Source organism: Myxocyprinus asiaticus, chromosome 31 (genome assembly GCF_019703515.2).
Source record: "Myxocyprinus asiaticus isolate MX2 ecotype Aquarium Trade chromosome 31, UBuf_Myxa_2, whole genome shotgun sequence".
In the NCBI taxonomy this organism is placed as follows: domain Eukaryota; kingdom Metazoa; phylum Chordata; class Actinopteri; order Cypriniformes; family Catostomidae; genus Myxocyprinus; species Myxocyprinus asiaticus.
The window spans coordinates 29,770,612-29,777,094 of record NC_059374.1 but is presented as its reverse complement, the minus strand read 5'-3'; the positions used below and the strand labels follow the sequence as shown (position 1 = coordinate 29,777,094).

General features: G+C 39.8%; 1 protein-coding gene across 1 annotated transcript in view; it reads right to left on the bottom strand.

Annotated features, from left to right (window-relative positions):
- LOC127422392 (glucagon receptor-like) overlaps nt 1-753 on the bottom strand; it is a 52,184-nt gene extending 51,431 nt beyond the window's left edge. The window contains exon 1 of the mRNA XM_051665882.1: nt 634-753. The gene's annotated coding sequence lies outside the window, so the exon portion shown is untranslated. The remainder of the gene's footprint in view (nt 1-633) is intronic.
- Nucleotides 754-6,483: the final 5,730 nt, after the last annotated feature.

The following is a 6,483-nucleotide window of genomic DNA, read 5'->3' as shown; positions in this document are numbered from 1 at the left end:
GAATTGACCTGACTACATTACATTTACACCAACGAAAGTAATCTGAAGGGTTAGATCAAATAATAGAACCTTAGTGGCCGTTCAGACCAAACGCGTCCTTGCACTGAAAAAGCGCTACATACAGAACAGAACGCATCGAGACGCGCCTTTTTAAATTGTCAAAGCGTGTAAAAACACTGCGTTCCTGCACGAGACGCTGAAAAAACAACAACAAACAAACAGCGAGACAGTGCACGTCACCACTTTTTACAGTGTACAGATTATTTGTGAACAATCTCCTCCCAAACTCAAGCATATGAACATAACTTAAAAACTTACGACACAGTAATTTTAAATGTTGGGCTGAAAAACACGACTGTCAGGGCTAGAACTGCACACAAACAGCAGTAGAATCTGTTCACCCATATGCAGTGATTTCTAATATTTCTACCATAAACACAATCGCTGTAAATATTTCACTCGTTACTTCAAACAATACATAAGCTACATAGGATACATACAAACGATAGGTTACTTGCCTTGCCTTGCCTACATATAGTTCAAGAAAATTAAGTAGGCTAATTACACAAAAGACACACTCACAACACAAATCGTAATTTCATCCAAAACATCCTAATTAATCCAGCGCCTTACCGTTTGGAGAAACATGATCTTGAATAATAAGAAATCTTCCTTTTGGTTTAGTCGAACTGTGCAAACCCACTTTCCTCAGTACAGTAAATTAGAAAAGCTGTTCCGCTCTACTTCTTGGCGATATTAATCATTCTATACGTCGCATATTCCAAAGTCAGAAGAAAATTAAACTGCGCTTCCACACGTCCATCACATTGAGCCACTGTACGCGAGTACACACATCAGAATGAACACGCGCGCACCCGACTGGCTCACCTATTAAACCATTGTGTCAGATTAATATTCGTGTTCCTTAAAGGTACAGGAGCCAAATATGGCGTCATACTACATGACTACAACCTCATGTGAATATTACAAAAAGAATGTGGCTCCTTTCTGAGTTATATTTCTCAGGAACTACAACATCAATAAATAGACCAAATTTAAACTCAAATGTGCTTTAAAGGAATGTGAAGGAAGCTTTGGAAATTACACTTTAATTACTAGTGACAGTGGCCAAAGAGGACACAAAGTGGGGGAAGCAAATAAAAGCAGATATATAGCGACAGACAGACAAACAGATAGATAGATAGCACCCTCTTCCCTCCCAGGGTTGATTAACCTAAGCTCTTTTAGGGCAGGCACTCCGGTTCAGGTATTATGTATCTCTCGACTGATTACATCAGTCCTCTCTTAAACCACTAACCCCAATTTGAAATAAACTATGATTTATATATATATATATATATATATATATATATATATATATATATATATATATATATATAAACAGCTAGTTCAGGTCCTCGAATCTGATTGGACGAGATTCATTCCATGAGCACTGGTGGTCTGACACCATCAGCACTGGGACGCTTCACTGTGTGTATCACTCCGCTTGTGTTGGTGCCGTTCTAAAGTGTAAGTGCAGTGCAGATGTGTTAAGAGCTACGGTTTGTCTTTTTTTTTTTTTTTTTTTACATGTATTTTTTTGACATTACATATGTTAGCCAGCAGGTGGTGGCAAAAGATAATTTGTATGTGTTTTTATGAGCCAGTCAGGTGATGTGAAGTGAATCCCTGTCAGCCAGTGTTTACATACAGCACTATATGATCACTTGTATTATTACTACTAAAGCTAGGAAATACCTTTAAACAGCTTTAAATGAACAACTTCAGCATAACAGCTCATCACAGCTGAGAGACACAACAGACTGATTAATTACACAAACTGAAGGCACTTACCTCTTATCGGACTTTCCACATTGGAGTGGACACACTGTTTAAAATGGAGAACAATGCAGTTTCTATAGTGATCGACTCTTGCGCACTGGCTACCACGAAATAGGTAGAATTACCCCCGCTTGGACTGCTACTTTTCCACTGAGAAAGCTGATCTTCAGAAATCTGACAGCATCTCTGCTTGCGAGTGGCAACGGGTGATCGCACGCGCTCCGTCTCTCTCTCTATCTCTCTCTCTCTATCTCTCTCTCACTCACACTCACACACACACACACACACATCCATTCATCCTTGTTTATCCAATAACTTGGTAGAAACAGCACAAGCCATGATACTATTTCTGAAGTGAAATTTTTGAATTACTAACGAAGGCTTGGACGCATCATTTGGTTTGAACCAGCAATGGCAGATTCTGATCCGTCGCGTAATAAAGTAGTTCCATGCATAAATGCATTTTTATGACCGTACTCAGTTTTTCCTAATTTTTTTTAATTTACTTGTTCATTGAAATGCTGTATATAAGCAATATCACACTCGCAATCATGCTATATGGCCCTAAATCAGCACTACTGTGATTACCTGCGGCCAAATCACAGCAGTGCTGATGTAGGGCCATATCGCACTCTTGCTCGTGTGATATTGCTTAAATATATATATAAATAATGAACTTAACTGTTTAAGATACTATACACCTTAACTTCCATAAATGAACTCAAATTCCAACTCAAATTCCACTTAAAAGTAAGCAAATTACAAGATTTATTAAAGAAAAACAAAAGTTCGATTTTAAGGGGGAAAAATGAAATAAATGGCCTGAAATAAATCAATAAAATGGAATGAAATGTATGTATTGACTTTGAATTAATGAATTCACAGAATGAATGTTATTACAGACTAGTAACACCCCAAATCTGGTTTTAACACACTCTTTGAAACTGTTTCACTGACCACAGATGAATATGAAAATATAATTTTGGTATATAACCCTTTACAGGTAAGTGCAATTCAAATGTCTCTCAATATATAACACTCTTTTATCAACACTTGGTTTTAACTTGTACTTAAGAAAACGTCCAGTGTATGCAATATCCAATAAACACTCTGAAAATAGAAAAGATATCTCAATAAAATGAACTTTTACATGAAATACCTTTGTGACAATAAAGTAAGTTAAACAAATAACTCACGTGGGCCCACACACACACACTACCACTCACACTCACCCCATTGTTGCAGGCCAGCACCGTTGCTAGTGTGTGTTGAGGCCACAAAACAAACAGAGAATTGTCCCCTTCACTCCAAAGAGACAAACAAAAGAAAGATTGAGTACCTTAATTCCCTTTTAGCGCTCGTGTCCTCCAAATTTGGGAAACTGAGTCGCTAAACAGTCTTTGTGTCTGACGCGCAATCAGACGTGCAGCTGCCTCACTGGTCACTCGTAACCAGAGGTGCCCTGAACCTCAGGTGATTCAGGGCGTTATCTAGATCTCCCTCCAGGCAGTGTTTCTGACGGTTTAACTGTATAACTGTGGTTAACGATGACGGTTACTTCAGCAAGCATCTATAGTCCATACTGCAGTTGTGTATAAACAATACTTGGCTGATTTACGCTTCTATTCAGAACTAACTCATCTGGTGCTCACGCACAAGTTAGTGAAAATAATGAGATGAGTTTTAATGTCTTTCCTCTTAGAACAGACACAAATAAAACACCCTATCACAAAACAAAAAACACTGATAGCAATTATATGAGAGTAAATAAATTAATTCTGTTTGGATTATCGTGATTTACTCACACCCTCATCCCTCTCTAACGGATTCACATCTCACACATGTGCTCTCTCACCTCACCCCTCCCCCAAACTCACAAGAACCAATAATGTATCAAATCCACCTGTGTATAAGGTGGGCTTAATGACTTATACACCAGTGAATAAAGGTTGAACTAACTTGTTTGGAAAAAACACGTTTTACATTACAAGCAAACATTATGATTGATAGGGTGTCTCTTAAAGGAACAGGTACCAAAATATACTTAACTTTGTGAACTATAATAAAACTCAACACACATATTAAGCATTGTTGAAAAATGCATTATAAGTGCTTCATTTCCCCCTTCTAAAACTCTCATGCCCCCATGAGATTGCATGAAGATTCAAACTCAAATCTGCATAGTGGCTGTAACATTTGAGTTAGAGCTTACTTTGCCACACTTAGCACACTGGGCCAAAGGATGACACCACATCGTACCACAAAAATTCATCATCTCAGAAGAGCTTCCGAAATCTATAACCATCCCTCCATATAAAATAGACAAAGGTTTGTCTGAGGGCTGTCCAAGATCATCATAACTGAGCTTAATGACAGGTTTTGCAGTCCTCTTAGGATAACTGTCAGGACTCCTGGAGCATTGCTTAACTGCTTTTCTCTCATATTCTCTCTCAGACTTTTGTCCATCACTTGATTTTGAGGATTATTACTTTCACTATTACTGTGTACAACTTCTTCCTCAACAGCAGGTTCAGATGACCTCATAGACAATGGTTTTGTCTGCATCCTGACCCAGTCTGGTAAGTAATAGCAAAGATCATTCTCACTATCAGAGGAAGTATCCACTCCTTCACATTCATTGATGGTGACTTGGTTTTCCTTTACTTGTTTTCTCTTAACAGACTGGGCTCTAGTTACAGGAGGTCTTGCGTCTTTCCTCTCCCTGTTCAGGACAGAAAGTCTAACATTGTCTCCTATTGGCAACAGATGATCTCTGTGAAGAGTCTTTATTTTTCCAGTTCCGGTTTCAGGCCTTAACTTTTATACAAGTAAGTTCCTTAAATTTTCTACTACGATGTAGGGCAAGAATTTCCACTTGTCATCTAGTTTGTGTTTTACGGTTAAGGCAAGATTCCATATGAGAACATGATCTTCGTCTTCCAGAGTTTGATGCTTCAATTTCTTGTCATAGCGCTGTTTATTCCTTTGATGGTTTTTGAAGGATGTCTCAGCTGCTAGCTGGTAAGCATCTTGAAGTTCACATTTAATTCTTTCCACATACTGATGGTATGTTACTTCCTTTTCTCAGTCTGGTGAGGTACCAAAGCATAGATTCACAGGCAGATGGGCTTCCCTTCTGAACAAGAGATAGTACGGTGAGTAACCAGTTGCCTCGTTTTTGGTACAATTGTATGCATGCACCAACTGGCTGATATGTTGGCTCCATTTTGTTTTCTTCGCTGGGTCAAGGGTACCAAACATGTAAAGAAGTGTCCTGTTGAACTGCTCAGTCCGGGTCACCTTGTGGATGGTAAGACAAGGCCTGTGATTTTCTGATCTCCAGCATTCCAAGGAGCTCCTTCATGAGACGCCTCTCAAAATCTCGTCCTTGATCAGAATGTATACGCGCAGGTAGTCCATAGTGCACAAAGAACTTTTCACATAGAACCTTGGCAACAGTCAAGACTCTCTGATCCTTTGTAGGGAAAGCTATACCGTGTAAAATGATTGGTTATGACCAAGACATTTACGATCCCTTTTGAATCAGATTCTATAGTGAGGAAATCATTACATATGAGGTCTAAGGGGCCACTGCTAGTGATGAACCCACATAAACCTAAGAAGGAATGTAAGGATTTTAGGTCAGTCGGCATCTTCCAGAGGATGACTGCATCCACCTTCTCAGGATCAGGGGCAATCCCAGCAGCAGAAACAATATGTCCAACATTCTTGACTTGCTGTTGGCAGAACTGGCATTTGTCAATTGAAACTTTTAATCAGCATTCCTCGAGACAGTCAAGTACTTTGAAGAGTCTGTCTTCGTGTTCTTCTAGCATACGACTAAACACGATCAGATCATCCAGGTAGACAATAACCTGAAGAAAGTGCATGTCTCCCACTGCTCTCTCCTTTAGCAGCTGGATTGTGGCGGGAGCTCCAGTAATTCCTTGTGGCATGCGCTCCAATTGGTAGAACCTCAGTGGGCATATGAATGCAGTTTTTCCTTTACTCTCTTCTGCCATCTCAATCTGACAGTAACCACTCCGCAGGTCTAGGACAGAGAACCATTTACTACCAGCAAGGCAATCCAGGGCATCATTGATCTGAGGTGTGGTGTACTGGTCGGGAATAGTGTGACTGTTGAGTATCTTGTAGTCAATACACATCCTCACTGCCCCATTCTTCTTCCTAGCAATTACAACGGGTGATGCATAAGGACTTCTGGACTCTTTTATAATGCCAGTTGCAAGCAGGTCTTTTATGTGTCAGCGGACATCCTCAAAGTCAGCAGGAGCAATGCGACTGGATCTTTCTCAGAATGGTCTTGGGTCACTCAATCGAATGTGATGTTCCACACCCTTCTCTAATCCTACATCCCATTCCTCAAGAGAGAATATGTTAACCCTTTCTGACAACTTCTGATGTAACATCCTCTCACATGCAGCAGGAATGGCAGACATGCCGAAGTTAAACAACTCTGGCTCAATCTTCTTTGAATTCGTTTTCTCTCTGTGAGTCTCAGTGACATTATCAGTAGGAAACATGTGAGCAATGACAGTTCCAGGTGGTACAGCAACCTCTTTTAATGTTTCATTATGCACCTGCACTTGAAAGTATCCATGTTTATGGCTGAAAAGGGCA